The 13,593-nt window shown below is 48.3% G+C and overlaps 1 protein-coding gene across 3 annotated transcripts in view; it reads right to left on the minus strand.

Moving 5' to 3' along the window:
• Positions 1-13,593, minus strand: part of Tenm4 (teneurin transmembrane protein 4) — a 725,631-nt gene that overhangs the window by 683,511 nt on the left and 28,527 nt on the right. The window contains exon 1 of one of the 3 annotated variants that reach the window (XM_028770607.1): positions 11,458-11,591. The exons of 1 other annotated variant lie outside the window; for it this stretch is intronic. The gene's annotated coding sequence lies outside the window, so the exon portion shown is untranslated. Of the gene's footprint in view, positions 1-10,237; positions 10,560-11,457; positions 11,592-13,593 lie in introns of those variants that run through there. One more of the 3 variants, XM_028770604.1, reaches the window with a different exon arrangement.

Genomic DNA, 13,593 nt, shown 5'->3' on the forward strand with positions numbered 1-13,593 from the left:
AGAGAGACAGAGAGAGTGAGACAGACAGACAGAGAGAGAGAGAGAGACAGAGAGACAGAGAGAGACAGAAACAGAGAGAGAAAGAGAGAGAACATTTATGGGGAAAGATACTGGTCTTTAGTAAGAACATTTCAGGAGAGTCTACTGCAGGGATTGAGGTAGAAATTCCTATTGATATCTGTAATGATACTAGAAACTAAAGCTAGCACTGAATAGGCACTTGGAAGAGCAGAGAGAGAATCTTATGGTTTTATAGGTGTAAGGAGCAAAGAGACAGCTGATACTTAACCAAGGTGAACTGCTCACCTTACTCCAGAGATCCGTGGCTTTCTGCTTCTATAGGTACCATCATTATCCAAGGTCCTCTTGGAGCCAGGCTTGTATAACCTTGCAAAATCAACATCTTCAAACCCTCTTAAGTCTCAGAGCCTCCCACCCGCACATGTGCCCACCACAGAAATGCTCTGACAGGCTTCAGAAGCAGGTCACAGAATCCAGATGAGCAGATGAGAGAATAAGAAGAAATATGCCAATGCCAGAAGGCACCATTGGCACAACGGATGCCGACCAAAAGATTCTACACAAGTACCACACAAACCCTTTGGAGACAGAGACTTCGACTTCCCATGTTATTACTGAAAAGAGAGTGGACACAGATTTGTAAGGACTGTGTGTGAATGCATACAGCTACCAAGTGACAAGTGTTGGCAATTCTCCAGTCTTGCCAGGCCCTCCAAGGCATCTCAAAAACCACACTGCACAGGGGATAGCCATCATCTATAAAAGGAAAAGGAACTCAGAATTTAGCTATACTTCAATAAACTCCTGTCCTTCCTTCCTTCCTTCCTTCCTTCCTTCCTTCCTTCCTTCCTTCCTTCCTTTCTCCCTCCTTCCTTCCTTCCTTCCTTCCTTCCTTCCTTCCTTCCTTCCTTTCTCCTTCCTTCCTTCCTTCCTTCCTTCCTTCCTTCCTTCCTTCCTTTCTTTCTTTCTTTCTTTCTTTCTTTCTTTCTTTCTTTCTTTCTTTCTTTCTTTCTCTTTTTTTCTTTTTTTTTGGGGGGGGTGTTTTTGTTTTTGCTTTTGTTTGTTTGCTTACTGTGGTGCTGAGGATTGAACTCAGGGCCTTGCAGTGCCAGGCAAATTTGTCCACTTCAGAGCTAAAAGTCAATAAATCACTTTTCAGGTTCTGGGAATTATCATATTGACTCAGCAGTAACAGGGACTCCTAAGCTTGTCATAAAGGATCTTTCCCAATAACCACTCTAAGAACCCTGCCAACTCCTCAATATTATTCCCATTTGATGAACTGGGAAACTAAGGCATGCAGACATTAAGTAGCTTGTCAAGGTCCCAGAGAGAGAAGGCATTGAAGCTGGGAGTGGTAGGTGGTGCCCAACTCAGTGCCACTTTCAGATGGCAGAGGAGAGAGCTTGGGCGACTGTTCAAGGCTGCAGTGAGGGCACTGTTCTCCAGTCCTAGGTACTTTCTGGAAGGTGGCTCCACACGGAGCCTCGCAGTCACTTAGCAGCTAGAGACTACATTTTAGTTAGGGGCCCCTTGGGTTTTAATCAGTCAACCCTGCAAACAAGGCGCTGCAGCTTTATTTATTCCTTGAGAGGGAGGAGCAGAAAGGGTGGGAGCCAGCAAGTAGCTTACACTGCATTTCAGCGCTAAGCACTGCTGGGAAGCTTATAAACACAATGGGGCAGGCAGAATACCTGCTTCCTACTCTGCACCAGAGACAGATGGGGACCACAGTCAGCCACATCTCTACCAGGTTAAGCTCTGTCAATCACAAGCCTATCGGGTCAGGCTCCCAGAACCACAAGACATCTACTTTCCTCTGGAGAATACAGATCCTACAAATCTCCAGGGAACATCATGCATGTCTACATTCTAGACAGTGCACACACCGGACTCTGATGTTGTCCTCTGCATCTTTACATGCTTGGGCTAAGGTGAGCACTGGCTCCTCACTGACATGCAATGTAAGGTTGATTTACTGCACTTTCTATTATTTATATATGAGAACAGAGAGGTACAGAAGGTTTGCCCAACATTTGCATGCCAGGAAGGGGGTGGCTTAGGGTCTGAACACCAGTTCTTCTGAACACAGTTTCCAAAGTTGATATTCTTCTCAATACCATATCCTGATACTCATCCAAGTCACCATAGTCTTTCTCTTTGCCTTTCTCTGTCTTCCTCCTTCCTTCCTTTTCTTTCTCTTTCTTTCATCCTTTTTCTTTCTTTATCTCTCTCTCTCTCTCTCTCTCTCTCTCTCTCTCTCACACACACACACACACACACACACACACACACACACACACACACTGTGAGATCTATAATCCTAGCACTTAGGAGGTTGAGGCAGGAAGGCAAAATTAATACTAGCCTGAACTACAGAGCAAGTTCTAGGCCAGCCTAGGGACCCCAGCAGCCATGTAGAAAGCTGGGCATAGCACTTGCCTCCTCTCCCAGTGCTGGGGTGGTAGAAGCAGGAGGATCCTTGAAGCTATACAGCAACCCTGATTCAAAGTAAATAAATAAAAATAAAGGGAAGAAAGGAAGTGCAGGAGAATGGAAAAGAAAAAGGAATAAAAAATAAAAACAACATTTCATCTTTGTTAACCATGCCATTGTCTGCCTACAGGATGCTCTGTCCAGTCCATTCCTCACTGCCTCCCACTCCAACTAATAAATACCACTACAGTGAACATTTTTATTCTTAAAACTTCTCTGCCTGTCTCTGAATATTTTCGTTGGCTAGATTCCTAGAATTGGAATACTGGACTAAAGGGAGTAAGTGTTTCTAAGACTACCGACAGTTACTGCCAAATTGCTTTCCTAAAAGGGTATATTAATTTGCATTTCCACCAGCAGGGAAGGAGAGTACCTGTCTCCCATCATCCTCTCCAGGATCCAGCATTGTCTTAAAAATAATCTTGGCTAATAAGAAAAGTGATAAATGATAGTACGGGTTTTCAAAGAGGCACAGAATGCTAATCTAACAACGTATATGTACCACAGCCAGGATCTGAATTCATCGTTTGGTGTGACTCGAGTGGGCTCCCTAACTAATACCCCGAAGTGCTGGGCCATAGATTGCGCTACTCAGTATTCCTCGTGTGACAGCCAATTTGGAGAAGCTTTATATTTGGGTTCTGTGATGGCAAGGACTTTCACGTTATTCTTGGATTATCCCCATCATCTAACCTGGTGCTTCCTCTGAGTACTTTCCACAGCAATGGAAAGTATCTACTATGGCTACAAGTATCTACTATGGTAGTTACTATTCACATGTGGCTTTCAAACTCTTAAAAAATGCCTTCAGTGACTGAGGAAATGAGTGTCTTAGTTATATTGCATTTTAGTTAAATTGAACTTCAGATGTCTCTAGTGACTACTGAGTTTCAGTGTGTGGCTCTACACTATCTATCGAACCGCAATATATATTACTGAGGGAAGGACTCAGTCTCTCAACTCCACCTGCCACTACCATATTTCCATCAGGACAAGAGTTGGCCTTTTACCCCCCTCAACTCTGTGTGTCCATTTATTCTCTCAAATGGAGGGCTAATGCTGCTTATCAGTCATGCGGGGTGATGTAGGGATCAGCTAATTAATGTTTGCAAAGAGCTGCATTACTAACTGGATCTCAGAATAATTGCACCTTAATAAAACGTTTAAACAACCCATTCTCATCCAGAGGCCAATGAAGGGCTGGGTTTATTTAGTTAAATGCTGGTTTCCCTGACTCATCCTGAACTGGGTCCTTTCACTGTGGACCTTCTCAAAACAAACCTCTTTCTTTGGGACCGTGCTACCAATCAGCAGATACTGAAATGGGCCTTCACGGTGGAGCTGATATCACAAGTTTGACGAGTAAATTAATAATACAAACAAGATTGGGGAGGGTGGATATTTAACCAACTTGAACAAATTGCTTTTAAGCTCTTAAGCACTTTAATTGCTTACATGATAATGATGCAAATTTGTAAATGTCTTGATCTACTCCCAAAGTTGGCCCAGAAGAAAAAAAAGATACAAAACAAAAGGAAAAACTCTTCTAGAGACAAGCACTTTGTTAAGTGCTGAGTTTTGATTATGTGTTATTCTATAAAGGTTTAAGGCTGCCATTCTATGGAACAGAGGGGTGAAGGTCTGAAGACATCTACTACCAAATGTTAGCCCTAGGCATGTGATGCTGGGCAAACAGCTTCTCCCCCCTAAGCTCCCTCATCTGGGACAGACGCCAAAGGCACTTGAAAGGTCTTCCCTTGGTTTTTGTCCCTGTCTTTCACTCCTTCACAGCGTAGAAGGGTTCACCATACCCTTCTAGCTATGTCTGTGGAAATGAGGATACTCAAGACCCAGAAGGAGAGAATGGTACACTCTTTAATAACGCAAGCCCCCAAATCTAGGACAGCTAGGATTTCTTGGTATCTAGGAATCACTATCGTCATGTTCTAAAAGAACATCAGAAAAGAAGGTGCTTGGAAATGCACCCTTCAGTAGGGACTGTGGACGCAAAGTCTAAAATCCAACAACAAACTGGTTAGAAATGAAGGTTCTTGAGTCCTCCGGCCCACTCAAGCAGAATATACTCCTAAACAGGAATCTCCTTTAGGTGTAGACACATATTCAACTCCTAGCAACCCTGGTTTCCAACACCTCAAGTCTACTCTCCTCTCCAAAGGAAATTTCAGAGAGAGGAAAACCAACTCTAAGAGTTAGTGTGATATGTACAAAGCTCCAACCCTTTTGTTTGTCTTCCAAAGGGTTTGAAGACCAAAATTTCAGAAACCAACAGTTATTTCACAGAAAGAAAAAAAATTAGAGAAATAATAGACTTTTTTCAGAGGGGGAAAAAAACCTATTTGTTGTTTTGAGATAAGATCTCTCTATGGAGCCCAAGTTAGCCTTGAATTTACTAGGTAGCCCAGGCCAGTCTTGAACTCTTGACCTCCAAGTACTGGGATTGCAGGTATATGCCTCCTGACCCAGCAGAAACTAGTTTTTTGTTTTGAAGCCTGACTTCCATAGCATGTTAATGGTTAAGTGATTGCACTTGATAGCCTCTGATGCTCTATCTCCCACACCACAGCGCCAGCACAGGACAAAGAGGGAAAAGAAATGGGCAGAGGCCACTGCTCTACACACTGCCTCACTTGGGGCCTGTTTTCCAAACAAAAGGAAAGTGGGGATTTGATGTTCAGATAAGACAAATAACAGACACATTCTCTCACAATCCTACATGAAACCAGGGACGTGAGAGTGTCACAGGCATCAAAGGCAGCATCTAAACCTTGTCTGAAGTCAGAGGCAATGACCAGCAGAGCCACTCTATGTAAGGTGACAAGCCCTCATTCAACAACCCTTAGGTGACCTTTTTACTGGCTCCAAGGGAACTCCTGATTTATCCCGCTGAGGATAAGGACACCTTGGAAATGGGAGGTTTCTCCTACTAGTTCCACGGAATTCTCTGTCACATAACAACTCATCTAACCACTGGGAATAAATCTTTTCTGGGTCACAGAGAGGCAACCCGGGAAGAAACAAGCCTGACAAATGCACCCTCTGATTGAAGTGGATCACATTCTAAGGGGACAAGATACCCAACTGTTTTTGCTTTTGAAACAGCAAGTAGGTACAGGGAGTGATTTATTTACTGTTGTCCTGGGATAGTGACAAGAACAAGGAGTTGGTTTTCAGCGCAATGACATTTAGCAGGTGGGGCCACCATGTGACTTTGACAACACTTTCCCCCTCTACTGTCTTCTCCTAAGACCTCCTAGGTCAATGGAAGGCCTCTGAGCCAAGGAGAAGAAGGAAAGTGTGGATCTACCCTCTCAGCAAGTGCTGGAAGATATGCCCACTTATCCAGGGAACTGTTTGTCATTTATCATGCAGCCAACCCCACATACAAGGCTGAGGAACATATTTACATATTTCAACTCCACTGCTGGCTGAAGCATCAGAGAAAGTGATTCCAAGACAGCCAGGGAAGAAAACTATTCTTGGAGGAAAAAAAAAAAAAAGATTTTCCTATCAGTTCAGCAAAACATTGCAAAGTTATTCAGATTCCTTTGATGCAGTTTGCTTGTCACCTCTACCCTCCCCCACCACTTCAGTTCCCAAGCTTAGAGGGGACCAGAAAGGAAACAGATTCTGGTTAAAAAGATGTAGACAACACAGTTTATCCTTCTGCCTCTCAAATGTGACAGAGTCTTGGTACAGCACATGCCTTTGACTCTACAACCCTACTTTCTAGGAATCTGTCCTAAGGAAATGCTAAAATTCTGTGAAATGTACAAAGTTGACTGCCGTATTTATGTTACAATAAAACACTAAAGGAAAACAAGAAATCAAAAAGTGTGGACTCGCTAAATAAAAAGCATGTTATATTAAAACATCTGGCCTCTATACTGCCATTGAAACTGTTGCTGTGGGTGGGGGTGGGGGAGTTAAAACAGGATAGATCTACATGCTTTATAACTAAATATAAACAAGCATTCCAAATATCATATGATCTCACTTTTTCTGTACTCATAAAGTCTCAAGATGCAACCGCAACAGCAATTAAATTTATTTTGTTTTTGTCTCTGTTGTCTGAATTGCTTCGATGATAACATGTTACCTAGGTTATCTGAGTAAATAGAGAAAAAGAATGACAAAGTCATACATACATAAACCCATACAGTACACACCATATATGTATGTGTGTAAACATGCATATGCACATATGCACGTTTGTCTTTACAAGTTTTATTAAATACTTTTCTACGGAAAGTTGTTAGGTTTGGGAATCTGTGTTGTTTAGCTGCCTGGGATCTAGGGGATGTTACTTACAAAGTGGCTCCTACGTCTGTCTGTCAGAGCAAAGTGGATGAAGTGGTTCAGCTCTCGGTTACAATAAACTTGTGTGATAAACTATGTAAGGAGTCAGGTAAAAATTGGCCCCTGGGACCTAAAATTGACTTTGATTTGCCCAGCTAGGCTTTTTGAATCAAGCCTGCAAGGGGGTGATGTAAACCTCATTGTTTCTTTGTTGTCACTGCTTAGATAGATGGACGGATGTGGGAGAATATTCTGGGATGGAGGCATCTGAAGGCTGGGCCTGAGTGGAGCAGCTGTCAGAATAGGAGCAGCAGGCAGCTAAGGACTTGGATGAACATTTGCATGACTGTGCTTACCCAATCTCCTTTCCTCCAACTTCCATCCCAGTTAAGGGGGGAAAGGAGTATCTTACATGGAGCCCCTCATTTGTGTTGTCCAGCAATCTTTCCCTTAAATTCCTGATCACCTCTTTCCCCAGAGTTGTAACTTCTGATCTGAAAATACCAGGTTATATAATATGCCAATCTGCACAAGCATGTAATTAATTCTGTTAGAAAAAGGGAGCCAGTGAAGCACAAATTCTAACAAAAGTGGAAATGACTTTTCTAAGAAAAGAGAAGATATTTTCGTTCCAAGCACTTGAAGCTGGTTTAAAATAGACTTTGGATGCAATGTTGCTGGTTCTTTGGACGCTGTTGATTTATTTCCATGCCTAACCTCACCCAACAAATGTACAACATTAGAGAAAGTTGAAAGAAATGGGACAGAATGATGATCATCGGTGACACTTGCCAGAGGTTTTAATGGGTGCCAGTGCTCTTCATGCAGAACGGTAAAGTAGACAGCATTATCATATTTCGAAGGAGAGAGAAGTGATCCTCCCCAGATAACCTGCCTAAGACTGCACAGTCACAAGCTCCCAAAACTGTACGCCCCGTTCCCATTAACACGCTCCCGCAAAAGCCTGAAGGCAGTTTACTAAAAAGAATTCAACTCTATTCAAAGAGTCCTCTACTCAATACCTACCCTTCTGCTGGAACATCTGCTCACTGCTTACCATTCCAGAGCCTTCCATTTGCTGTACTCTCAGAGTTCTTCCTTAAACTAAGCACTGGTTGTGACTCCACCCCACTCCAATCCTGGGGCAAAGACACAGGGTGGTTTCATGCTTAATGCCCAAAGCCTACTTCTATCCAGAGAAGACCTGATTAAAAGCAGGACTGGACTAACAACCCAAGAACAGGAGAAATCTCTAGAGTGGAATCTCACCATCCCTGACACCTTCTCCAACACAGAACATAGGAATGTCACAAACTATCCTGCCTCTTGCCTCCATTCACTTCAATACCCATTCCAGGAGGAAAAGCTGCTATAGAATACGCTACAGCTGCATCCCTCCTCCCCCCAACTCTAAACATTCACAAGAGCCTAAGGTTGACAGCAGAGAAGCAGGACAGACACAGTCCCACTAGGAGAAAGGGTTTCCTTGTCACCCTCACCAAAGAAAACAGATTCTTTTACAGTAGTCGTACAGCTCCTAGAAATAGGAAAACTCCGGCTTTCAGGCTACAGTCTGGCCTGGTCAGAAACCCCTCCACACACACTCTCTCTCTCTCTCTCCACACACACACACACACACACACACACACACACACACACACACACACACACACACACACACACGAGAGAGAGAGAGAGAGAGAGAGAGAGAGAGAGAGAGAGAGAGAGAGAGAGAGAGAGAGAGAGAGAGAGCGCTTGCTCTCATTACCACCACCTGTGAAAACAGTCTTCGTAACTTTAGCATTTCTGAGAAGCCGGGGAAAGTATAGCTACAGGCCGCCAGGAGCGCACCCAGGGTCTAAAAGAAAAGTGGCCAAGGCATTGGAAAAGAGGGGTAAGTGCTGGGGACCCCAACTGGGAAGCCTTCCTGATCGGAAATTGGTGGCCACAGCTTTGGTTTCGATGATCAGGCCCCGCCCACTCTGTAGCCCCTTAAACGCCGAGGACTGTTCAGGCCACCAAAAAAGCCCAAGGCCCAGGGCGCCCAGCCCAGGTTGGCGGAAAGCTGGAGGGGGCTGCAGCCAACCCTGGAAACCCCATCCCAGAGGCTGCCAGAGGTTGATGGAGATGCGAGTCAATCACGTGGAGCCAAGAGCAGGGCTGGGAAGCGAAGTGTTGGGCCCCAAGAGCTGGGAAACAGGTTGCTGCCAAGCCCATCCCCTCCCCCAAGCCAACCGGCCGAGAACCGATTCCCGCCGTGCCCTGGGAGCGAACCCGGCCGCCTCCGGGGTGCACTCCTTCCTCAGCCCCAGCGGCTGGGCCAGAGCCGCTACGGCAAGCGAAGGCGCCTTCAGCAAGGTCAAGATGCGGCTGGTCGGCACCTGGGGATTTTTCTCAGCCCAGCACTGGCTTTGCAATCGCATTGTTAAGGATCATGGCAGAGGCAGGAAATCCGAACAGCCCCACAGGTCTGCGCGGGGGAGGATTTATTTTACAGCGCCGAACACACTCAGACAGACTCGGGATTTCAGGGGGGGAAGGGATGCGGAGTTTCAGGACGCCGGAATGTGGCAAAAACAAAACCCTCCCCACCCATGCACGCTATCATCTGACTTGGGGGAGGGAGTTCAGGGCCACCAAGCCCCAGACTTCAGCGTTCCTCAGGGTTCTTTCTGCCAGGACTGGGATAGCTTTTCCCTCTACAGGCGAAAAACAAGATTTAAAAACACTCCACTACTGTGGCTCTCTATCAAAGCCCTTCAACGTGCGACAGGCTGCGGCAGCGAATGGAGGCAGCGAGATGGGGGAGAGGGGGGAGGGGGAGTGGGAATGAGCGCAGTTGAAACCAAACTGTTTTCAGTCCTGGAGGGAGGCGAGGGAACAGAAGCCATGTCGGGCACCCATTCCCATCGCATCCGCATTAGGTATATAAATTGTTGCTCCCCCCACCCCTCATAGAGGCCAGTACTCTACTTCCTAACCCACCCCAAACACCCCAAACCTGGGCCTGAATGCCAGGGGCCCCTAGGCATTTCTAAAAGGGACTGAAGGCAGATTTCTAAACAGGTGAAGGACGCTGGATTTAAAGACAGGGAGGGGTCAAGAAGAGTCTTGAGGTGCCTAGAACACCGATTTCCCTAAAACTACGCTCCCTGGAAGGCCACCCAACACCCCCAACATCTCCAACACCTGAATCTCAGGGCTCCACGGACTCAAAGAAATCCGAGTTCTGACCCGCTCCTCTTCACAGATGAATCTTGAATCTCCACCCACTCAGTCCCTGCTTCGGTAACCGGCTCCTTGGGGGATAGAGCTTTAGCACCCAAAGCCCATCTCAGAAGTGGGCGTCTCTGTACAAGGTGCCCAGCTCCCCATTCCCCAAGTGGGTCTCCCAGGTACTTACAGTCCCCAAGCAGTAAAACTTTTAGGGTTGTCTTTCAAGAACCGGGTGCTTGCAATACAGATCTGGGAGATCACTGAGCCAGCTTATATAATTGCCCGCGATACTGTTCAGCAGATATCCTCCGTGCACGGCCGCACAGCCTCAGCACATGGACACCCTCTGGCCCCGGCGCTGGGGATCGCGAGCATGCCCCACCAGCGCCTTCTACAAAGCAGCAGGGTGATCTCCAGGGCTAATCAAACGCCAATAGTGCGTTCAGATTCCCGAAAACCCCGAACTGACTCTGCGTCCTTATAGCTGTGTTGGTGGCTTACGGTTAACTGCATGTGTACAAACCTCTCCAGGGTTGTGTTGTGGGGGGGGGGGGGGGGGGGGCGACTGGGTAGGGGACTGGTACATCTAACCTGAGCAAAACTCTTATCCACACAGACCTAAGTGCACAAATCGTCTTAACGTCTCCTGCTGAAAGGGATACCAAATTCCAAAGTTAGAGACCACGCAATTGAATTTCCAGTACTTTCCAACCTGGCCTAGGCGGGGGATGGTAGGGCATAGAAGAAGAGGGAAGTGGCCAGAGGAACCCACCTACGGACCCACCAAGAAGCACTGACCATTCAAGCCACCCTTCACCCCCCCCCCAATAGTTATTGGGATATTCCTGGGTTACGCGTGGACACACACACACGGACACACACACAGACACACACACACACACACACACACACACACCCCGTGACACCACCTTCTTCCGCTTCTCCAATGCAAAGACTGCATTTTTAAATCACTAGGAAAATGACTAAGGAGCCCAGAGATCACATTTCAATGCACAGCATATTTCCCGAAGCTTGAGGTGTAAGTAGTCACACACTCACAGCCCTGCACCCCCAGAGAGTCCTCCAGGCGCCTGCAGTCCTCAACTCAGTTCCGAGACAAACCGAACGAGAAACGACGCGACCGGCGAGGGTAGGCAGGAGCCAGGCGGGTTGCAGAGGGCGTGCGGCTTGGGGGTCGCGTCCCCGGGTTCCCGGCTCCAACCGCAGCGCGCACCGGGGCGGCTGCAGCCGGCTCTCGCCCCGTAGGGCAGGCTGCAGCGCGGGAGCCCGGCGCCGCCTCGTGGGCTCCTCCAGCGCCCTCCGGGAGTCTGGGGCGGGCGAGTCTGCAGAGGGGCTGCGGGAGACTGGGCCGTGGCAGGGAAGGGGAGCCCAGCGTAGCACACGAACCTGGATCAAGCTAACCTCCATCCCACCCGCGGTCCAGAATCTGGGGCCGGCTCCCACCTCTCCGCTCTCCCTCAACACTGGTTCCCAGGCTCCAGTCCGCGGCGGACTCCCAGGGCTGAGGTGGCGGAGGCTCTGGGCTCCAGGCTCCTTGCCTTGTCGGCAACCTGGACGCCCCGCTCTCCTTCTCTTCCTCCCTCCCTCCCCAGTGCGGAGCAGGGAAGCAGGCTAGCATCTCCCGGAGCCCTCAGCAAGCTGCTTGAGCTGCCCGGACCTGCGAGTGCAGAGAGGGGCGACAGAGCTGGCGAGCCTCTGCCGTGGTCCCCAAGGCGCTTTTTCAGTAGAGCTGATCACGCCGCCTTACCGTGGCTGCAGGCTGCTGCCGCCGAGGAAGCGGGGACGAGGACGGCGGGGAGGTGAGGCACTGCGCCGCTGGCTCCGCCGCTCCGCGAGTTGGATAGAGGCGCCCAAGACGGAGCAGGTCCGGATTCTGAGCTCAGCTCCGGCGAGACCAACAATAGCTCCCGCGGGGAGCGGAGCCCCAGCGAGCCTCCAGCCGCGCGCGCACGCCGGGCTCCGGCTCCCGGCCGCTCCCGGCCGGCGTTCCTGCCAGCACTGCTGCCCCACATGTAACAGCTGCAATCCCGAGGCTTCTGGGGGGTTGGGGCGGGGGTGCGCGCGCGGGTGTGTGTGAGTGTGTGTGTTTAATAGCTTCCCTCCTCTTCTTCCCCTCCCTGCCTGCTCGCCTGCCTGCCTGCCTGCCTTCGTCCCCCACCCTCGCTCTCTTACACACAGGGCGAGCTAGCGAGCGAGACACACTCGCGCACACACGCACACACACGCAGGTTACATGAATGGGAGGCGGGAGCCAATCCTACGAGGCCGGCCGAGCAGCGCTTGGATCAGGGCTGCACCACGGCGCCGGGGGGCGCCACACAGGTGATGCGCCCCCTTCTCCCGTGGCCACTCGGCCTCCTATCCGCTCACTCATCTCTGCTGTGTGCCATGCCTTCCCTTATCTCTGTCCTCCCTTTCTCTGAGCTGCTTTCTCCATCTCCTCATCTCATTTTCTTTCTGGAATTCTCACAGCGCTTCGGTATTTTTCTCCGATTCCTCTTTGACCCTCCCTTCTCGCGTTCCTCACAACCTTTCGAAAACTTTCTCCTTCCCTGCCCCTACTTTTCTCTACTTCCTCCCCTCTTGTCTTTTATTTTCACCCCCACCCCAGAGCTGTGTGTTAGTATGTTGTGTAGCCCGGGCTCCTCTCTCTCATCACACCTCTCTTGGAATCATTGGCCTCGCTCCTTGCCTAACCCCTTGGAATGCTTTTCCACACTTCCCACACTTTTCTCGGGTTGGTTTCGCCAGTTGCAGCTGCAGCTCGGCCAGAGGTGATTAACAGTTCCTTCCTTGGGCATGCAAGATGCCTTAAAGAAAGGCCTTCCTTCCTCGGACAACTTCCCCAAAACCATGGTAACAGCTACTGAGTCGTGATGGCAATCACTGGGGAAAAGAAGGAAGGACGACAGTGAATACAGTCCAAGAAATTTCTGTTCTTCATGAGTCTGGATCGTAATTGCCAGCACATTACCAAAGGAAGGGCATTTGTGATGAGAGACAGCTTGAACTCAGAGGCTTTTTGGAGAAACTAAAGGATTTCCCTCCCGATACCTGCTTCATGCTCCCTTCGCTCAGCCTCAATTTCTCATCTATAAAACAGGTTCTAGCCACCTCATTAGAGAGAACAATGGACAGAAAGTGCTGAGGTGCATAGAAAGTACTCGGAGGTGCTATCCTTCTCCATCTTCTGCTACCTTTATAAAAAGTGCTTTAGGATGGGTAGGTGATGAGTACTGATTCCTAGCCAATGTGAAAGGAAGTTAGGCTATTCAAACAACAACAACTAAAGGCTACTATGTCTTCTGGAGACCCTGTGCTGATTACAAAGCCATTGCAGTTTATAAATGAACTTGGGGTACTAGGTGTCTCTTAGTACATCCTCACTTCAGCATGCAAAAAAAGCAAAACTGGGGACAGTGTGGGCAGATGGCCTTGAAATCAGTCCAATCTAGTTTTAAAATCCTCATGATGTGTGAACACTGACCAGCGACAAAGCCTTTGAGACTAACTAAAATGTCA

Source organism: Grammomys surdaster, unplaced genomic scaffold (assembly GCF_004785775.1).
Source record: "Grammomys surdaster isolate TR1022 unplaced genomic scaffold, NIH_TR_1.0 203, whole genome shotgun sequence".
NCBI classification, from domain to species: domain Eukaryota; kingdom Metazoa; phylum Chordata; class Mammalia; order Rodentia; family Muridae; genus Grammomys; species Grammomys surdaster.